The following is a 22,150-nucleotide window of genomic DNA, read 5'->3' on the forward strand; positions in this document are numbered from 1 at the left end:
TGGGGGGTGGGGGGTTGGCATTGAGAAGGGCACCTGTTGGGATGAGCACTGGGTGTGGTATGGAAACCAGTTTGACAATAAATTTCATATTAAAATAAAATAAAGTAAACTAAACTAAACTAAAATAAAATAAGATAAAACAAAATGGGTTACTGAGGGTGTGTAGTGCTCTTTCATACACCTATTCGTTCAACAAAAATGCACTAAACAGTTTTCCTGTGTCAAACACACAGAGAGAGGCATGAATAAGAATCAAACTGCGTCCTCAGTGAAGCTTCCATGTGAATGGTCAAGGATACATTGCAGCCTCCAGTGAGATTGCAGAGTGTATATTGTTACCTGCCTTCCATAAAAAACTGAAGCTTAAGCTAATGTGCCCAAAGCCACACAGTGACTAGGGGCAAATCAGGGCTGGAAACCAGAACCTTTGGGGCCCAGTGTTTGTGGAGCCTTCACTTCTCCATTGTTGGCTTCCATGGAGGCAGAAGTCTTCCTGAACTACTCTCATCATGAGAGAGCAGCTGTGAGACATCCTTTATTCCTGAGTGGGAATAAAAAACCACGCATTTTAAGGAAAGCACGAAAGGTTTGAGTGCAGCCATCCATCCACCCAGACATTCACCTAACAGACATTTCCTGATGCCACTTGGCCACCGTAGCCTTCCATGGGCCAGGCCATTCAGAGCTGTTCACATTTCCAGGGCACCTGGGTGGTTTAGTTGGGTAAGCGTCTGACCTCGGCTCTGGTCATGCTCTCATGGTTCATGAGTCCAAGCCCTGCATCAGGCTCTGTGCTGACAGCCAGAGCCTGGAGCTTGTTTCATATTCTGTGTCTCCCTCTCTTTGCCCCTCCCCCACTTGCTCGACACTCTCTCTCTTTCTCAAAAATAAATAAACATTTTTTTCAAAAATTCAGAAATGTTCACATTTCCACATCAGTGCATTTCCAGCCTCCCTGGGCTGGGAAGATTGTCAGCTACCAAGTGGGAAAAAGAATGTGATTCAGTCACATGAAGGAAGGGTGCTCAAAGCTCTGAGCTGAGACCCACAGAATTAATTCCACTACATTCTCCAAGCCTGAACTGTGGTTTTGGTGACGAAAGGTTCAAACCATCGCTGCTGGAAGAGCAAACCTACAGCTCCATCCACCTCGTGGAGGGCGAGCACGTAGATGTGGTTTTGTATTCCATGTCTAGACCCTCTGCTTCCTTCTAGAGGTTAGGTGTGAGCAGAGAAGGCCAGGATGGAGGGGTTTGTGGGGCATTCTCTTCCATCTGTTCTGAAGCTGCCCCTACTGAGGTGGAAGGTGCTAGAAGATTCTTCCCCAAGTCACTGTGAGAGTCAGAGCTGTGGTCAAGAAGCATATGTGCTCACCCTCTGGGTGGGTGGGCAGTTCAGCCTACACTGAACATCAAGCCTATTTCTGTTGTTTGCTTCTTTCTCATTTTCGGCTCTTCTGAGCCCAGGTTTAAGTGGCAGGTGGGGCAGTGCTAACTGCACTGGGCTGGCTCCCAAAGCCAGAGTTCCTATGCACTGACTCAGGGGCCTGGGTCAAGCCCACAGTCTCTCTGAGAAAATTCCTCATCTGCACATGACCGAGAATTTTCGGAAGCTGATTTTGGCAAGTGCTGACTAGTGGGCCACGCTCTCTGCCCAGCACGTGGTAGGCATCACCTCACTTAATCCTCGCATCCAGTGAGGGTGCTGTCATTATCCCTGTGATAGAGGTATGAGAACTGAGGGCCGGAGAAGTAATGTGCCAGTGATGGAGGCACTGGTGAGAGGAGGAACGAGGTCTCTGACTTTGCACTCCAGGACCTGAGCTTGTGGCTCAGCGGTCAGACTTGCATCGTGCAGGCCATCCCTCATTACGATGGTTTGGCTTATGAGTTTTTGACTTTACAAATGTGCCAAAGTGGTATGCATTAAGTAGAAATTGTACTTTGGATTTGGAATTTGGATCTTTTCCTAGCCTAGCGAGATGCAGTCCAATCCCTTCATGACACTAGGTGGTGAAAACACTCCCCGTCAGCCACATGACCATGAGAGCGAACAACCAATACGCAGACACCTCTTCTGCACCCATACGACCATTCTGTTTCTCACTTTTTATACCAGTATTTAATAAATTACATGAAATATACAATACCTTATTATCAAATAGGCTTTGTGTTAGATGATTTTGCCCAGCTGTAGGCTTAATGCAAGTGTTCCGAGCACGTGTGAGGTAGGTGAGGCTAAGCTATGATGTTTGGTATGATCAAGACATAACCCCATTGTAAGTTGAGGAAGACCTGTGATAACTTTGTCTTATTCCTGATTTCATTGGTAATGATTTTTCTGTTTCTCTGTAAGAAGGCTGTTAGATGTTGGTGACATATGAATCCTTTAAAGCATTTTTTAAGGGACCCTTCTCATTAATTTTAATGTTCTTGTTTGCTTTGACTTGGGACGAGCCTATGATTCCATGTTCTAAATGTTTTAACAAACACATCAGATAAAACAAATAAAGCCAAAACAATAAGGTCTCAACATCCCAGTGCTAGATGTGTAGTGTTTCTCAATTTTCCTTAATAATAACATCGCCTTGGATGTTTGTTTTCAAAAAAAATCACCAGACTTCTCTCCTGGAAATTCTGGCTGAGTAGTATGGAGTGAGGCCCAGGAATCTGGAATTTTAATACGGTTGCTAGGTGTTTCTAAGGAGGAAGATGTGCACAAGTTACCATAAGGCAAACTATGTGTTATGGTGGTTTTATAAAACAAACTTCGAAGGATATTTGAAAATTTTAATAAATGAAATAGACTAAATAATACAAGGACCACCTGCATAGTTTAACTCTGACAACCTAGCTAGAATAGCCCAGGCCCTGGAATCCAAAGGCCCTGAGCAGTGACCCCAGTTTTTGCATTAACTAGCTTTTTAAACTAGACATGTATCTTTCTTGTCCTAAGTTTTAAAAGAGCTTTATCAGGAATGAGTGCTTAGTAGATATTTTTCTGAGCCTCTATTGGTATGGTAAGTAAAAATAAAAGTACTGAATATGTGCCAGATACTGTGTTAAGAACATTACAGTTATTATCTCACTTAATCCTCATAAAACCTCTGAGAGAAAGCACAACAGATTATTGGAAGAAGATCACGTGATATGAGTAAACATAAGCAGGCTAAACTCTCTTAATAAAAAGCGGAAGACCTTCTCAGGTCAAGTTAGAAAGTGTAACAATGATAATATGTCACCTGTAAGTGCAACGAAGTAAATGACACAGAAAGGTTAAAGGCAAAAGGATTTTACCCAGATGTATCAGGAAAATGCAAATAAAATTAGAGCAGGATTAGAAGTAACAACATTTAAAGGGGGCAAAAAATATTAAATGAGTAAAGCAATACTTTTCATATTGAAAACTAGTAACAATCGTATAAGTCCTAAATACTTATGTGCTGAATAATTTAATATTTAGGTAATAGTTTTTAAAAACTATTTTAATCACAAAAAGAATGCCAGCAATGAAACTCACCAATGCAAATTTGGGGGAACCAACCCTAAATTTTCACAGAAGAACAAGTTGAATAATGTGCATTGAAAGCCTCTGTGGCCTGATTTCACCAGCAGCTTCACCTCTCCAGATCAGTGTCGTCCCTGAGATCCTACCTGTGTCACCACAACAGGATTCCCTAGACTCTGCTCCCTCTGACACATGATTCTCCATGGAGCCTTGTTTTCAGCCCAAACCCTATCATGTCTATTTCAGAAATTCTTCAATGTTACAGCATGGATCCCCGGTTTCTAGTGTGCGTGTATACAGGTATTTTTCTAAATGTGTGTATTTCATTAATCAGTTCAGTGGACAATGGGAACCCCCAAACCCTAACCTCTTGTCCAGAAGATTCTGCTTGAAGTACTTTATAAATGTGTTGAGAGAAATATTTTAAAATAAAATAAAAATAAAACAGCTTCTTCGGTGCCTGCTTGCTACAGACAGAGCAAAAACTCAAGGCTGACCTTGGGATAGTCCGCAGGAAGGTGGGTACCTCTCAGCAGTGCACTTGCCCCAAACCCAGGAGGGACCACAGGAGATTTCAAAGAATGGCAAACTCCCTGATGTCTCCTAGGCCTCAGTTCTGTATCCCACATGACAGTGGAGTAGACAGTTTAAGGAGGTGTTACAAAGTAGTGATGGAGAACACACACTGGACAATTGTATCACATATTTGAAAGTTGCTAAGAGAGTAGATCTTAAAAGTTCTCATCGTGAGAAGAAAAATATTTTTGTAACTGTGTGTGGTGATGGATGTTAACTAGATTTGCTGTGGTGATCACTTCACAGTATACACAAATGATGAACTGTTGTATATCTGAAACTAATATAATGGTACACGTCAATTACATACCAATAAAAATTTAGAAAAAAAAAAGAATACACACTCTGAAATCAGGCAGGTCTTGGGCAGATTATTTTGAACCTTAACATCCTTGTGTGTGAAATAGGGAAAACATCTCACAGGGTCTGTTGCAAAGCAAAACAGGAGAATATATACAAAGCACCAAGCAGGGGAGTGCACACTTGATTTTCAATAAATATTACTACTGATACTATTATTGCTGGTGTTATTAATGAGACTAAGGCTTACACGAAAAAAGCTGCTTCCAGTTATTGGAAATACTCCAAATCCAAATATTATTTCATGTCAGAGAAAACACGGTTAATTCAGATGGCTGTGGGTGAGACAAATTCAGAGAGCACTCAACAGCTTTACATTGTTGCAGCTCCTCAAATGTTAAATTGAGCTGGTGACATGGCCCCTCAGCCAGCCACACACGTGGGACAGCTGCCCATTCACACAGCACTCGCTCACTTGGAACTAGGAGGAGCCGGGTCCTGTCCTCCTCTCCTGTATTCCCCCAGAATTGGGGTCTTAGCGCTGACTGCGCACCTCTCTTGCTGACCCTGTGAGAGTCTCTTCTCTTCCAAGGTCAAGTTCAGGAGGCTGGTGAGGATAACCTCCAACACTAACCCCCTGTGACCATTATTCTTTCCTACTGTGACAGTCACTCTACTGGGAAGCTGAATTCCCAAAGGCAGGGGAGGAACCACCTCAGTAAGGAGCCACCTCTCTGGGGCTCACTGGGCCTCTAGTCCAAAGTCCTGTGCTTTTCTGCTTCCTTCCATGAGGGTATCACCTCCTTCTGGTCCATCTCCAATGTGTCCCCAAATGTTGTTTGAGTCCATGAATTACAAAGAAGTGTGTTTGGAGACGTTCAAAACAACCCCTTGGGAATATGAAACCAAACTGGGACATTCAAAGGCAAGAGTGTCATTTGCAGTCAAAAAATCATGATAAAAGCATTACAGTACTGGAGATTCCCAAGGGTCTGAGGACTACTGAGGCTGGAGAAGCAGGCTCTGAGGTCTGTGCTGGCCAGGGCCAGGAAGCACACACCTTGCACAGTGGGCGGTGAGAACAACAGAACCAATAAGACGTTCTCAAATTAGGAGAGGTAAATTTGGAATAGCAGACCAAGTGCCAGCAACTACTGAGCTCTCCAAAACAAATTAGCTCAATTCAATTCTCCTTCATCAGAAGTTGGTTAGTTAGATAGAGTTAATATCATCCCTCCCCCTTTCCATTTCTCCCTCATTGGGAGAGCTGAAAGAATCCCAGGAAAACATCCTGGTCCAGCGACTGTGCTAGAAATTAATTTTGGAGACTGAAAGGTTGCCATGACTTGTGTGGGGACACCAATCTAAAATGCTGGGGGTGAGAGGGTGGCTGAGAAACATGGGCTATCTTCCAGGTCACACGTTCATTCGTTCATTTATCCATCCCACCCAGCAACATTTGCAGATGGCCGCATGGCAGGCATGGGGGTGAGGGGCAGCATGAGGGAGGTAGCAAAGATGGCCTATAGGAGCACCAGGAGAAAAACCACAGGGCCTCACAGGGGCACAAAGCACAGTGCCAGGAAAGAAGCAGCAAGGGGGAGAGCATTTCTGGCTGGTGGCGTCCCAGGAACCAGGCTTGGAAAAACGAACAAGGCTTTGATGAGCAGAGAGGAGGAAAGGCCAGTGCTGCTGGAGAACCCAGGCTGAGCAGGCCCAGAAGGCGGGAAACCCCACAGGAGCCAGTGCACTGGCTCCTTCCTGGCTCCGCCGGGGCCAGCACCCAGGTTTCCTACAGCTTCACTTCACCAGGCCAGGCACTGACAGGTAATAGTTGTCCCTTGACTGCACCCTGGAATCAGTCAGCCCTCCTCAGTAGTGCAAACACTACCGTGCTGAGTCCTACCTCCAGAAAGTCTACTTAAGGCACTGAACTGAGGGTGTGGCCGGAGCATCAGGACGTGTCACAAGCCACCCAGGAGCTTCTCGTTTTGACCGGGGATGAGAACACCTGCTCCAGGTGATCCTCACTGCTCCAGGCCCTGGCAGAAACCACGTGGCCTTCACCCAGCCTCCTCGGCACCCCTGAGCAGTCCAAGAGATGACAAGCGGCTCCAGGAAACGTGAAGACCTGTACCCCACACTGGAGGGGCGGGATGGCATGGTGGCTCCTGTCTTGGGGTGCCTCCTGCACACGCTACTTAGTGACTCTGGCAAGTACACACCTCTCTCAAGCTCTGGTGCCCTCCTAGTAACAGCGACCACACAGAAAGAGCAGTGATGGTAGAACACTGGGGTCCCACATCTGTTTGAGAATCTAAAAGCTTCGGATTCTGTCCTGAAAAGAACGTACCTGCCCATACCCAAATGTGAATCCCTTTTCAGAAGTCAGCAGACTCCACAAAGATCCTCCACAGACTGAGGTTAGGCACGCCTCCTGCAAAGGGTTTGAGGCTTGCCTCTCACTGGCTCCAGAAATTTTGCTCTGGTTAGGGTTTCATTCACGCTCAAGCTCTTCTGAACCTGTTCAGCTCTCTTCAGATCACGAGGTGGGGTGGGGGAAGGGGGGGCGGTTGGCAAGACTGGTTAGGAGCGCTGAGTTTCAACCAGGCTGTGCAACAGATACGTAAACAGAGCAAGGTGAATGCGGAGGCCGCTGCATGGTGAAGAGAATGAGAACCAGATGCCCCAGTTCAGGGAAGAGTGGAGAGAAAGACAGCTGCCCGAGGGGGCTGCTCTGTGGCTTACCCCTAATCAAGGCTCCCAAGGAACAAAACCAGAGGAAGGCAAGACGGGAAATCACCGCCTCGGAAGGACTGGGAGCGGGAAGGTGGAGGTGAGGGAGCGCCGAGGTCAGAGAGAGAAGAAAGGCGGTCTTTTCAGAAGCCTTAAAAGAAGACCTGGGGGAACCGGACAAAACATGTCAGTCAATAGGTATTACTGATTTCCTAGCAGAACAGCAGGCGCTGTGGATCAGCTAAGCAGGAAAGCACCCTCCCTGAGGAGTCATTATATAAATTCCTGTTGTGTCCATAGATGCGGGAGGCACTCATTCAAAAAGAAAATATGTTTTATGAATTTACCAGTGGTGATGTTTCTCCTCCAAGCCCTGCTGATAGCCCAGTACCCAGAGCTCTCCTCTCCGGCCGGGCTCATGTCCTCTGGGCCCTCAACCACATCCTATTTTTGCTGCCCCCACATCCCCTTCCCGAGCTCTTGCTCATATTGTGCACCCTAGAGCTGCCCGACCCTTCCCCTCCTTCCAGATGGATTCTGTGTGTTCCTCAGAGTTCGGTTTTGCCACCTTTCAGGAAGCTGTCTCAGATTCTTTTCATGCACTCTGGGAACACACAGTTTTTCCATCCTCTGCACTCCTATGATGCTGACTTGTCTGTAACACCCCTCTGGTATTATTTACACACTTCTTTGTCTTATAGATATAACAAAATAAAAAGGAGAGAGGAGGTCACTAACCACAGCTGAGGTTTATAGAAGGAAAGTTGTATTTAATGGTGGTCTCCTCAGCTCCACTGAACATCTTTGGACATACACATTTGGGAGCAAGACACGAGGCAAATTCAGTCACTTTATGTCAGTGTTTGCAAAGATACGGTCCACAGACACCAGTATATGAATCACTTTAATGGCTTATCGAAAAATGCAGAACAAAGTTTTCATACAAGGAAGCAGAATTCTAGAAAGAGAAAAGTCTATGAGTTAAAAAAAAAAAAAAAAAGGCCCTGGGACTTCACAGAAAAGTTGGAAAGGTATTTGGACTTTCATAAGCTAGAATTCCCAAAATGGGAGTTGGGAGCTATGTCAAGCCTAGATCTCAAGGAGCACAAACATCCCAGCTGAGCCTGAGGTGTGCCTTGCCTTTCCTGCACTTCAAGGTAAACCTTTAGCAGTTAAAACTTTCATAGTACACCCCTAGCTCCATGCCCTACACTTAGAAGGTGTTGGGGTGTGTGTGTGTGTATATAATATACATATATATGTATCTGAGTTATGGGAATTGACAGTTTGAGAAGAGTGTAAAATAATAGAGAACTGGTCCAAATACAAACCACTCAAAACACCGACATCTTGAAAAAGAAAAAAATAAGAAAAATATTCTAAGGTGATTGACCCAATTTTGGAAATTAGTATCTCAGTTTTAAAAAGCTATGCATGGAATATCAACACATATTATATATATATAATTGTATATATAATATATATCAGCTTTTATATCTTGATCTATATCTGTATCTATATCTATATATCTATTCCCAGAGAACAGAATAAATTAAAGTGGTCTACTAGAGCATCTCAAATTGTTTTCCATCAATTTACAGGTTCCGTATTTGAGGACTGTGACGTCTTGTTTTGGAAGCAGCATAATTTGGAAATGCTTGCTCATCCTTAAATTTGGAGGTCGATAATTTCCTATTGGATACGTTGACTTTACCAAGTGTCTCAAACTGCCATCAATATATAGATAAGGTCTCAGAGCGAACTACAGTCTGATGTTGTAAGGTCTGGGCTACATTCCAGATGTGGCAGAAGATCACCCCCAGTCAATTTCAGAATTTACATCTGGGTCAAGTGCCTGTGAGTGTTGACACATTGGAGGAGTTGAGCTTTCCATTGGTCAGCAGTGGGTAGTGGTGCCACAGAAATCCATTATGTGCTCCAGCTGTTCAGTACACAGTACAGGGTTCCTGGAATGACCATATGAACCAGATTCAAAGTAAAAGAGCCCCACTGAAGTTCCACCATACCCTCATCCCCATCGCCTATCACCTAAAGGGATAATGTCAATCCACTGGTTTTGGCCTCTGACACTGTTTGTGTATTAGCCCTACCTCCATATCTACATCACAGATTTCTCTGTCTGTCACATCAGCACTCCAAATCTTTTAATTCAGGACAAAAAGTATAGGAATAGAATTGAATATTGTAATTAAAATTCTTAAAACCACCTAAATAGACACAAACGACATGTAGTCACAGTTCCCTAAACCTTGCTTCAAGGTCATATCAATATCAATATCAAGGTGACATCAACATGTTTATACACAATTCAACTTTCTCAGTTTATATTTACTGCTGACCAACCACCTGTAATGAAAAGAGCTTCTGAGCTGTCAAGAAGACAGGATTCAGTACATGAAAAGTTCACTCTAGAGCTCTCAAGAGGGTGGGGAGAACTTCTGATCCCCCAGAACTTCTTTTTGAGGCAGCACTTGAGTCTCCACTGAAGAGCTGGGAGTTGCCACTCCAGTTTCCCTGTGATCAGCTCCTGTAAGCTCTTAGAGTGACACAATTCATGGCACCTGGTCTTTGTGACCATAGTGTTCATGAGTATTCAGCCATCTATCACTGGGGTGCTGTTCAATTGTTTGACTGCTGATGCCTTGCCCTAAGATAGTCCAAACATGGTAGTGCAGATTGGAGTGGCAGAGGAGAACCAATATCACAGGGTGTCATGTGCTATAACACACAAATGGACACAATGCTATAGCTTTCATTTTGCCTAAACAAAGGAGGTAAAGTCAGACTGGGTGCTCGGGGACAGGTGATGGAGAGCTAGCAAAAGCTGGGGGCACAGCATATGCAAAGGACCAGAGGCCCACAGTGTCACTATAAAGCACCAAAAGAGGAAGAGGAAGAGGAAGTAGAATGAGGGATATGACATCAGAGAGCTTAAGACCCAAATGCTAAGGACCTTAAATGCTAGGCTAAGCAATTTGGGCTTCACTTGAAAGCGATGGGGATACACTGAAGGCTTTTGAGTTAAGGAGTATCACAGTCCAATGTGACTTTTAAAAAGATAATACTGATCTCACTGAGGGGTATGGGTAAATTGGAGAGGTGTGGAATCAGAGATAAGAAAATCTGTTACAGGATTTTATTTAAACAGACCAGGAGAGAGGCTGTAAGAATGCATTTGGTTTTGAAAAATACATACAAAATAAATTCAGTTGACTACTGACTAATTGAAATTTGGTGTGTGTGTGTGTGTGTGTGTGTGTGTGTGTGTGTGTGACACAGAGAGAGAGAGAGAGACAAAGAAGACAAAGATCCTAAAGATTCAATATTTGTTGTATTATTAAGCTAAAAAAATATGTGGCCCAAGGCAGCAATGATGAGTAGAAATGGAGTGGATATTGGGTGTGGAGGGTTGGTAGTCCTACTGATGCCACCAGAGAGAAGGAGATTGGGCTCTGGAAATGGAGGTGAGAATCATGGGCAGCCCCACTCTTGATTTTGGCTCAAGTCATGATTTCATGGTTTGTGAGTTCAAGCCCTGCGTTGGGCTCCATGCTGGTGATGTGGTGCCTGCCTGGGATTCTGTGTCTCCCTCTCTCTCACTGCCCCTCCCCCACTCACGTGTGTGTGCTCTCTCTCTCTTAGTAATAAATAAATAAAAACTCTTAAAAAAAAAAAAAAAGAGGGCTATAAGGGACACAGCCCTAGGAGGAGACTGATGAGTCAGAAAAGTAGAAAGTGACCCAGGAGAGCAGAGGGGCAGAGACCCAAGGAAAATAAAGGAACAGCAATGGGAAATGCCTCAAGGGTCACCATCATAGGCCACTTCTACCATTATAGTGACAGTGACATTTGGAGCATGCACCCACCCCCCTCTAAAATAAGACTCAACTTTTGATCTGACTGCAGTGTGACAGGTCTTCCAGGTGTCACCCAGAAGTCAGCTCTAAACAGGCTCTCAGCTGTGGTAGCTGTGGGAGAGAAAGGGACGGTCCCTATCACCTTTCTAAATGTCCACCTTTCTAGATGGACATAAAGTTAGGGATGTGCTTCATCTAGGATAACCAACTGTTCTGGTTTGCCAGGACACAGGAACCAGGACAGTACAGAAGGATCGCTTCTTTCCGAGCCAATGGTAACTATGGGAACCAGAGTCCGAGGGCTGATCGGAGAGCAGGTCCCACACACATCGTCTGGACTCCACACAGGGGAGGCAAGGTCCTTTTGGGGGCAATGGGTCCTCTTCATTTGAAGGGGTTTTGATTCTGGACTTTTCCAAGGCTAAGCAAGAACCCTTCAGGAATTTCCTGGGGCAAATGCCTGGAGCTAACACGTATCCCAGCAGTAAAGATCGCAGAACAAGATGGCCTTTGCCAGTTTCATACCAGCCTCCTGATGATTCCCTGCCCTGTGTAGGTAACCACAGGCTTGGGGTGACAGGGTGTTTCTGTACCCTACAGGTCTTATGCACCCTACCTCCCACTGGTTCCCACCTCTCTGCTGCGTCAGCCAGTGTAGACACATCCTTAACCACTCTCATGCCATTGTCTCCACAACCCATCTTGGCTTAGGCTTTTCCTTGCCAGTATGCTCTCTCTACTCTCCCAACGGAACTAGTAATAAGACACAAGACTGGCGCAATGTAATGTATAACAAATATTTTAGTTCAAAGGAGGTTCTCATCATGTCTGGTTGGTTTGTTAAGGAGGTGGATCCCCGTTCATCTGTCTCCCCATATGATGAAAGTAATTCACAGCTGTAAAACACTGTGGCTCCCTGAATCACAACTTATTTATATTCTGGCCCATGACCATATCTTTCCTTCTCCACCTCCTCCCTGTTGTCATCTCTGCCCTGGTCTTGAGAAGGAGACCTGCCATTAGGCAGGACTTACAAGGAGCTGGTTCTAAGAACATGCCAGTCTCTTGGCTGAATTTCCATAGGCCATTAATTTCCCTGGGCCCATATCCAGAAGGAGGAGAAAAGGGGGACAGGGAGAAGAGAAAGTTCGAGAGCAGTACATGGATCTCATGCTTTCCTACATCTCCCCACAGTTGAGCAGCATTTAGCACTTTGAAAGGAGAACATCCTGTCTCCTGGCCACTCACTTCTGCCCCTCACTCTGCCCAGCACCCTGCAGCTGGGACGGGTAGCAAACAGGGGCATTCTCCTCTGTGCAGAGTATAATCTGGGAAAGGGAAGGAGGGCAGCTCTCTCCCAGTACAGGAGATTCATCCAGACCTTACTCCCCCAAGTGTTTATTCTTCTTTCTGACCCCACAGAGAAAAAAAATCAATTTTAAAATACCAATTAAAAATCCCTTCTCCCAGTGCATATTTGGTTACAGTAGTCTACATCATGCTCCCCTCCTTACAGATGTGTAATTTCCCTGAAAGCAGAGTTGTCCAGAAGTGAAATATTAAATAATTCAAACCTAAAATGTTCCAGAAGTAGAGCAAAGAGGGCCGGGTGTGTGTAAGTAACATACGATGTAGAACCAGGAAAAACACACACATGCACACAAAGCATGCGCAGTGCACTTTTGTGACTGCTAAAACTATAACATCTGGAATGCCATTCTGGAAACCTTCCAGATGTTTTCCATGAGGAACACTTTGTAAAAATTGTTAGCCTTCTAGGCATTTGTGAATTTTGTAAGGAGAGTACACTCCCAGGCCCACATAGGAGCAAATATGGGATTATAAAGTGCTAAATGCTTTTCACAACTGTATAAGCAATAATGCGCTTTGGGTAAATATTCAGGGAAAATTATTTTTACAGACTAAGTGAATGGATATGTTCCAATCTGCAATTAGATTTGTATTTCAGAGAAATCAAGGAATGCAGGACAGCTCGTCTTAAGGCAGCCTGCCTGGGAGCCAAAGCTCCTAACCTGGGCAACATCACACATCCTGGTCATTAATTTCTTCGTTTGTAGTCATTCCAACACTGGAAGAGGCTAACGTAGTTTCATAGCTTGTTATATTTATCTTCCTTCCCGAGGATTTTTATACTGCATTTTATAAATCCGGCTTCAATTTATGTGTAAGCCCCATAATCATTAGCTTAATGTTGAAAGAAAGAAAGAGAAAGAAAGAAAGAAAGAAAGAAAGAAAGAAAGAAAGAAAAAGAAAGAAAAAGAGAAAGAAAGAAAGAAAGAAAGAAAGAAAGAAAGAAAGACAGAGAGTGAGCTTGCGAAGAAAAAAAACCCACTCCAACAACAATGCTTGGGAAGCCCTTGGAAGAATTGTTAGTTTTTAAAATGCATAATATATAAACATCTTAAAGGAATACCCAGCATCTCTTTTGAAATCAGAAATTATGTGAAGCAAGGAAAGAATCATAAAAGCTTATTGATTTCCTGAACCCACTGAGTAAAAGTATTTTTAAACCATGATTCACATAAGGGATACATTTGACACATCAAGAGAAACTGGAAACCAGGCTCCATGCAGCCACATCAGATACTGCTCTGAGCCGAGTTTGTTTACCATTACAAAGTGAAAAGAAATTTGCTTTTCCTCCCCTGCTCCCTTTCCCTTGAGGATGGCGATTTTTATTGATTTTGTCCTTCTTTATAAAAAAAAAGTCGAAGTTAAATGTCCATGATAAACTAATCAGAAGCCCTGACATTTCTGCATATTGCTGCTGTCCATCCTATGTGGGCCTTGACCCCAAACCCAGAGACAGAGTTCCTGAGGTCTTTTTGTTTTGAGATCCTAACGGTTTCCACTTCCTCAAAAAAAAAAAAAAAAATCCATCAACTGTGATCTGCAAGATACTCCCAGAAAAGATCTGGAAAGGCAGAGCCTTTCAGTAAATAGGTGAGATGTCTGACCTGGAGGCCATGAGAAGGGCCCAGAGAAGACAGGCCCAGCAGACGTCCGGAGGGCTGTGGGAACTTTAGCACAGGATGATGGTCTTCCCCCTGCCTGCCACTTCTTTGTCTCTTTCATTCGAACTCCTCCTCATCACCTGCATGGCATCTCCACCAGGAGAGCTTTTTTGGGGCAATAGTAAGTCAATAGTAAAATGGAGATGCACAGCCCAGCAAGGCAGAAGAAAGTAGGAGCATCTTCCATTTGTTTATTCCATAGAGTCCTGGTGAGCCAGCACTGGGGTCTCGGTGTCTCACTGGGACTCCCTCATTCCTATGTCTATTGAAACTCAAAGGAGAAAGAGACACACTGCCACATTTTGCTGTTGACACTCCCAGTGACACAGACACTTTCTCAGGTGGTTGGTTTCGAAACACCATGCTTCGCACAGGTTACCCTCAGCTCTCGGTTGCTGGTACGTGAAAAGAACAAGAAAGCTAAGGATATCCCAACTCTACTTCAGGACTGCTTCAAAGACAAAGGAAAAGAAATGAGAAATGGGAAAATGCCCAACGAATCAGAAAATATCGCAAGGTCAACCCACCTGGTATAAATCAGCGTGCACAGTTCCAGAGGGTCGCATAGAAACCTCACGCTCAGGTGTAATTTGCCCATCCCGAAGTATTTTTCCTAGTAGTGCCAAATGCCATAATGCTCTCTGTCAGTGATTTGAAATTATTCTATAAGCTACATATCGGGTACACTATTGTTAATGAAATGCACACAAGATGATGAACAACTTCCTTTTCCTGCTGGAGCCCCAGCTGCAAGCAGTGCCTGGATCCTTCGTGCTGTAAATCAGCCCTTTGTACTCCAGGAGGATTCAATGAGCTGCAGGTGTGGGCTTGTGGAAGGCCGCCTGGGATTAGGTAGCAGCATTTGATATGAGATCCCAAGCAGCACTGGCAATCTACACGCCACATGCGGCCACAGGCTTTGGAGAAAGCAAAGGGAAAACGCTGATGAAATGTGGCACGGGACCATGGAATGCAATGTCAAACTTTCACATCTGCAGGACAAGAAAGAGAGTTCCTAATTTTACAGTGATGATGTCATTGAGAATTCATGACAGTGGAAATGATGGGCCAAGGTTTGCAAACTTAACCACTTAGGAGGTTGCTAACCAAAGGTTGAGCTTTTCAAGGGACAGTGCGGGTTTAAATGTCGTGCTGCTTTGCCTTCCTGGCCTGAGGCATCACTGGTGTGTGTGTGTGTGTGTGTGTGTGTGTGTGTGTGTACACACATGTGTGTGTGAACATGTGTGCACACATCTGCACACAGGCGCTAGAGAGATGGGACAGGAAAAGAAGTTTTATTTGAGAGGTGATGCTTTGCACAGGCATATAAAGCTAATGTTTTGCATGCCAAATGTGTCCTTAAAAATATACTGTCTCTGTGTAATTCAGCATAAAACACTGCTAGCTGTCCTTAATAACAATATATTTTTTAAAGATTGATTTCAGACACTCTAGAAAGTCACCAGCCAAAAAAAACCATCATAATTGCACACTTTCTCCTCAATGTTAACTACCGAGAAGCTCTTCTTTTCAAATATTTTCTTCTTACTTGGGGCTGAAGAGACGTGCAAATAAGTCTGGTTTTGTTATTAGCATGCTGATAAAATATATATTGAAGAAAACATATCTTTAATTTTTTAAGAGTCTGTTTTTCATTAGCTTATCTTGATAGTTTAAGTTAATCATTATTTTCAACCATATATGATTTAGATATTATGTCATTAATTCATGTATAGTCCATCTGAGTAATGATTGTGGTTTTCTACTTTACAAATTCATCTACTTCACCAAGAAACCAAGAGAGTCAAATTCCATGCAACATCTGGTTTCCATTGAATGTAATTGCCATTTGCAGAGTTATAATCATGTGTTATTGTAAGGACCACGGTGTCAATCACTTCCCTAATGGGGAAAATTCAATGCCTAAATACCTGGGAGAACAAGAAGCTGACTTAAACAGGTGCATTCAGACACTGGGTTTTAAGTAGAATTCTAGCCTACCCATTTAAATAAATCATTTTAAGGAGAAACAATATTCTTTCCATCCCCTGTAGCAAGGGAAAGCATAATACCCAGGGCCTCAATCTCCCATGCTCAGTTCCAGTACTATATCACATTTAATCTTTTTTAAAATGTACAAATATGTCCGTATCGTACTGACTCCTCATGTGGCGTGCACTTGGTGGGAACCCCTCAAGGCCAGGCAGGAGTTTTGAAGACTTTCTGGGGATGAGGACATCTTCTGTTCTTCCTGCCTTACATGAACTCAGTCATCTCTTTTATAACGCAAACAGGCTAAGCTCGATGTAAAGAAAATATTAAGGGCTCAAAACTACCAAGGTTATTATAGTCCTTTCTAGCCCAAGGGGTTTTTGCTGGGATAATCACGTAAGAGGTTAAAAAATCATGAGGCGCTGTGTTCTCATGTGCAATATGTAAGCACTTTATGGCAAAAAGTGAATCACATCTCCGTGACCTCAATCCCCATTGTGTTCCTAAGCCAAGCCTTGTTTGAACTGATAAACATTTGGCCACTTCACTGAGAGAACATTTCCGAAGGCAAAAATAACATGCCAGTAATTGTGCTGGACATTAAGGATGCAAAGATGAATAAGACAGAATCTAGAGCACAGGTAACATGGTAACATGCAGCAGAAATGGGCCCATGTGTCATGGCAGCAGAGCAGGGTCATTTTATCCCACCTGATTGAGGAGGATCAGGGAGTCCAAGAAGACGTCCTGGAGGAGGTAAGAGCTGAGCCAGGTCTTAAAGGATAAGCAGGAGTGGAAGGCTTCCTGTATGTGAGCTGTAATAAAGACATGTGATTTTAGCTGCTGCTAATGAAATGTTTATGGGAATAAACTTCATGATTCAATACAAACACTGTATAAAGGTAATTTACAATCCCTTTCAGTTCATTCATTCACATACTTATACAGAGGCTAGTTACTAACCTACTCACTGAACCTACTCTTCTCATGCATAAGGACTTAGGATGCAGAACAGAAGCAGTTTCTATTATTTTTGGCATTATCGTTACCATAAAACCATCTTAGGTCTGAGGAACACTCTGCAATCCACAAAAGACTTTCGAAGACGTTTTATTTTCTTATTATAATAGGGAAGGAAGCGCAAACAACAGATGAACTCCATTGCAATTCACAGATCTTAAAAGGTCACGGGTGAAGAAAGGCCTAGAACCCGGGTCTTTAACTTCCATTCTAAGACTAATTGGCTTAAAACGTGCAGCCTCACCTCGATGAGGAGGCAGGAAGGGAAACCTTAGCACCTGGCCCATCGTTGATGTTCGCCGCAACTGCACAGATGAACACATTCCCAGCTCCTAATTAGACATGCATATGGAGAAGGCTCGTATACAGAAACTCCAAACCAGAGCTGACATTCTGCACCATTTCTACTGGGGTCTATCATGCGCTTCGAGACCATATTGACGGCACTGTTACTCTCACGCTCTTCCTTCTTTTCAAGCAACTAGTCGAAGGGTTCCACATCCCCTGAGGCACTTCCAGACTCTCAGCTGGTGAGATAACCCAGAAATGCTTGCAGGGATGGCCTGATGAGGCAAGCTGCAATGAATGAGTGCTTGTAAATAAACATGAGGATAATTAATAAGTGGCAATGTCAATAAAATAAAATAACTTCCAAAACAGGAAGGTAAGGATTAGAGAGCCAGTGTAAGTGAGTGGCACTGGATCAAGACCAGGGATCCTGGCCCATGGGTTGTTTGTTTAGCCCCTATGAGCCCCGGGTGTTATCATCTGCTCAGCCCCTCCCCCCACACCCCAAAAGCTTGTTGCAAGAATCGACAGAAATATCTAATATAAAGCTGTGCAAATTATAAATAGTGAGCAAATTCAAGGAAGTTGTCATTATCCCTGACAAATTGAGAGGTGCTTCCCTTTCCACCCAAGGCTGCCAGATACTGGTTTATAGTAATAACATCTGTCCAGCGGAGGCCCCATTGAAGATCATAAGACCCACGGAGGCAGGAATCTGGTTTCTAGGTTCTCTGAAGTGCAGATGAGGGCTCTTTCTCCGAAAACTCCTGTTGCTTTTTTGGTTTTAGTTTTTAGTTTCTTTTTTTGTTTGTTTGTTTCTTTCTTTGTTTAGGAGAGAGATAATGACTGAATTCCAAGGGACTTTAAGGCTCCTTGAGTCTACAGCTTCCAGAATGCCCAGGTGCTGGCTATAACTCGCAGAGTCCCATACTGCGACATGGCAGAGCATGTGACATTCAGAAGATTCCCCCGACATTGTATCCCAAAGCTTCTCAGAAGGCAGCCAGTGGGAGCCTTTTCAGCCTCGGGATTAACGACTGGCCCTCTTTGTTGGAATTGCTGGGAGAATCCGTGCTCAAACACGCGTGTGCACATGACGGCAGTTCACAACAGGTAATGACACGGATAACAAAAGGCCTCTTGAAGGCACTCGGTCCCCAGAAATTCCTCAGAGTATAAAAGAAGGCAAAGTGACAGACAGTTATATCAGTGTCACCTGCGGAAAAGAATCTCCTCCAGTATTAGTTGTCAGGACAGCTGACGATCAGCTCCAAGGCACACCAATCATCAGTTGTGGGGGACGTAGGTTAAGTTTCTGGCCTTTTCTTGGCCTCAACTTGCAGACCAATACAATGGGGGCAATATTTCTTGCTGTTGTACTTTATGGGATAATTATAATAATTAAATATGAAAATTAATCATAAACTCCAAAGTGTTATATTCATTATAGTCAGTAGATCAACAAATGTGTATATACAACATGCCCTATCACCAAGCATTCACAGATGGCTCTACACCGTATAATAAGAGCTGATGTTCACTGCACACTTGCCACATGCTTGCACTGTGCCCAGCTGGTCACAGGTTTTCACCCCGTCTAATTCTCACAACGGACCGATGTGGGCACCACTACTGTCTCATATTATCCAGGCCCAGATTGCTTACGTAAAAAGTAGCACAGCTCACAAATAGTACAGCCGGGTTTGGACCCAGGAAATTAGCTCCAGCGCCCGTGTCCTCAACCACTATGCCATATGGCCTCTCCTGTATACAGGACTAGACACACAACCACATGCATTTTTAAACTCTCTGTCTTGAAACGACTTCAGACCTATGGAAAAGTTGCAAGAATAGTACAAAGATTTTCCTAAATATTTTTCACCAAGATAAGCCAAATGTTAACACATTAGCATATTTGCTTTATCATTCTTCCCCCCATACATTCACGTATTTACATTTTTCTAAACCCCTGGAGAGTTAAGTTGTAGACATGAGGCCTCTTTATGTCTAAATACCTCTGTACATTTCCTACAAACAAGGACATTCCCTTATACAACTCCAATATAATTACTACAATCAGAAGTTAACATTGGTACCATATTATGGCCTGCATTACAGATCGTATTCACGTTCGGCTAATTATCTCAGTAGTATCCTTTATAACAACAGCTTTGTGGGTGTTTTTTTTTTCTTAATTTTTTTGCCCCAGATCCCATTGAGGATCACATGTTGCCTGACCTTCACATTTTTTAAGGCAACTGAATTCAGTCTTTTCTTGTGTTTTCCCCTGATTAGATTCAGGTTATGCATTTTTGGCCAGCATACCACAGAAGTGATGATGTGTCCTTCTCGGTGCATCATATCAGGAAGCATATGATATCTATTTGTCCCATTACTGGTGATGTAAAAACACATATATTTTTAAACCATAGCCCTTACCCCGTAACACATCTCCCCAGCTGCCCAGGGAGCTCCCTAAGGGTGGGGCAGGGCCTGATTCATGTGCGCATTCTCCACCACACCCTGCATGGGCTATATACTCAGTCTGTGCTCAGTTTTCTCATTTCTGACTCAGTCTTTCCTGGTGATTCTTTCATGGTCACTCCCTATAACGACAGAGTCAAGGACCAGCCTACCTGTTTCCTCCTTCATTCATTCTACAGGTGAACTCAATTTAAGGAGCACCTTTTCCAAGTCAGGCCCTGACCCAGATGCTGGGGAATACGGGGATACACGAAATACAGCCCTGTGGCCCTCGGGAGATGGCACTTGCCCACACAATCACCAGGAGGAAGACAATGACACATTCACCCCTCCTCCACCGGCGAGCTCTCTCCCTCCTCTCGTCCCTATCCTTCACCTCCGCAGTCACACCTTCTTTCCCAAAAATCAGGGTCCTGCTATTGTGTCATGAATCACTCAGTATCAAGTGTCAGAAGCTTCTAATAAGTCAATGTGTTTCCTTCCTGATTGCATGTTTGGTATTATCAGCAATTTCTCAGAAACGAGATCTTACCCAAAGAAGAGATTTCTTGTGGTGAGAACGCCAGGAGGGAAGAAGGTTTCTGGCCAGCAGTGCCATTCACGACACCCCATGCCTCATACCATAGTGGGTGTCCCCTGCCTTATTGTTCTGTGAGCATGACCCCTATAAAGAACTCAGCCCCCAATCACCCTGTGGGATGGAGAGGTCCCAATATAGACATCATGCCTGTGCTCTCCAAGGAACAGCTGAATAAGGCAGAAAAGGAGGAAATGGGACCGACACCATCTTTATGCCACCAAAAATGTCTTTGGTTTGTCCCTTGGACTTAATTAGAAAATGCAGAATCAAATCACCTATTCATTTGTTGAAAAGCTGGTCCTGTAAAGTGCCACACTCAAGGTGATCCAGGGAGGATGCAAGAAAATCATGCTCCTGCCCTTTTGGAGTTAGCCAGCACATGCAGTAGGCGTCCAGCAAACCTATCAACATGTCACTGCCCACCGATATGTCATAATAGCCTTTGACAAGTGCACATGTTACCGTCCACTCAAGAGCTGGTGATTAAAGAGAAAAAGCAACACAAAGTGCTGCTTTCAAAGAAAGTGGTCTTACTCTCTGGGGGCGGGGCACATGCTGAGCCCCCAGCAGCTGTGCAGACAGACAGGAGGCCGGACCAGCAGGGTTAAGAGCACGGGCTCTGGAGTTCAAGGGCCTGGACTGTGGTGCCAGCTCTAACGCTTGCAAGCTGGGGACTGCAGATAAATTATTTAGCTGAGCTAGCTAAATTGCCCTCCCTGTAAAACTCCAGTCTTAACAAAACCTTTCTCATAATGTTCTGAGGACTGAGCTAGATAATTCTCTAAGTTGTCTAGCTGTGCTACCAGACAGATAATAAATCCTCAAGAACTGATAGCTATACTTGGATGCCTTAGGCTTTCTGGGGCTGGGGGCCTCAGTATAATGTGTATCTACTCCACCTCTACGTGGGCCCCGCATTTCTAAACAACAGGGCAGCAAGGGGAAATCTTCTATAAAACTCTACTGATATGTTTTTATAGAAGCCTATGAAAATCTGTATAAGTTCGGTATATCTATAGAATATTCTAGATATCTATAGACATTTGAAATTTCTATATCAAAGATGGGGGAGGGGGCAATGCTCCCTGATGTCAAAGGTCCCAAAGGAATCCTCCGGAAGAGCTCCCTTTACAAGGTGCTACAAACTTCCAGAAGATAAGTACCCAGGACTCTGCTGGAATCTCTGTGCCCTTCACTGCTAAAAAGGAATCTCTCTGATTGCCTCCGTATTCGAACTTTAGTAATGGAGGCAACTTTGTCGCTTTTTTCCTCCACCTTATGCATTTGGTACTTTCTAAAAAGTTTGTATCTTGCCTCTTTTACACTTGTTTCTAGGTAGCTTTCTTTTCTTTTTTTCTTTTTTGTTCATTTTTTTTTTTAACATTTGTTTCTGACAGACAGAGAGTGACCAGGGGAGGCGCAGAGAGAGAGGGAGACACAGAATCCGAAGCAGGCTCCAGGCTCTGAGCTGTCAGCACTGAGCCCACCACGGGGCTTGAACCCATGAAGCGTGAGATTGTGACCTGAGTCAAAGTCGGACACTTGACTGACTGAGCCACCCAGGTGCCCCGTAGGTAGCTTTATTTTCAATTGTTAGTGTATCTTTTGACTTCTGACATTTCTTCACGTTTTAACTTCTATTTAAACTTACATATACTGAGGTCACTTTTACTTTTGGCCTCTCAGCTTTTCAGGTTTACTTTTTATACTGTTGTTTCTCCAAATCTCTTCATATTTGTTTACTTACATTTTTG

At 43.9% G+C, this 22,150-nt stretch overlaps 1 long non-coding RNA gene across 2 annotated transcripts in view; it reads right to left on the bottom strand.

Annotated features, from left to right (window-relative positions):
• Positions 1-20,769, bottom strand: part of LOC121044157 (uncharacterized) — a 30,404-nt gene extending 9,635 nt beyond the window's left edge. For both annotated transcript variants that reach the window (XR_005797171.1, XR_005797172.1), the window contains exons 1-2: positions 20,672-20,769; positions 16,736-16,839 (exon numbers count right to left, since the gene is read on the bottom strand). This is a non-coding gene — a long non-coding RNA (uncharacterized LOC121044157). The remainder of the gene's footprint in view (positions 1-16,735; positions 16,840-20,671) is intronic.
• Positions 20,770-22,150: the final 1,381 nt, after the last annotated feature.

This window comes from Herpailurus yagouaroundi, unplaced genomic scaffold, assembly GCF_014898765.1.
Source record: "Herpailurus yagouaroundi ecotype Mexico unplaced genomic scaffold, PumYag 188, whole genome shotgun sequence".
Lineage (NCBI taxonomy): Eukaryota > Metazoa > Chordata > Mammalia > Carnivora > Felidae > Herpailurus > Herpailurus yagouaroundi.